The sequence below is a fragment of the Lupinus angustifolius genome, chromosome LG08, assembly GCF_001865875.1.
Source record: "Lupinus angustifolius cultivar Tanjil chromosome LG08, LupAngTanjil_v1.0, whole genome shotgun sequence".
NCBI lineage: Eukaryota > Viridiplantae > Streptophyta > Magnoliopsida > Fabales > Fabaceae > Lupinus > Lupinus angustifolius.
In genome coordinates this window covers 15871485-15871739 of record NC_032016.1, presented here as the reverse complement: position 1 = coordinate 15871739, position 255 = coordinate 15871485, and the positions used below count along the sequence as shown (strand labels likewise).

Genomic DNA, 255 nt, shown 5'->3' with positions numbered 1-255 from the left:
TAGTATGAGGAGGAGGATGTGGATGAGGATGAGGATAGGATGAGGATGAGGAAGAGGATGAGGACGAGAATGAGGATAGGATTAGGAGGAGGATAAGGATAGGATGAGGACGAGAATGAGGATGAGGATGAGGAAGAAGATAAGGATGAGGATAGGACAAGGAGAGGATGAGGACGAGAATGAGGATGAGGATTGGATGAGCAGGAGAATGAGTATAGGATAAGGACTAGAATGAGGATAAGGATAGGATGAGGA

General features: G+C 45.9%; 1 long non-coding RNA gene across 1 annotated transcript in view; it reads right to left on the bottom strand.

The window, feature by feature from the left end:
- Nucleotides 1-255, bottom strand: part of LOC109354196 — an 18494-nt gene that overhangs the window by 17683 nt on the left and 556 nt on the right. The gene's annotated exons all lie outside the window — the stretch shown is intronic.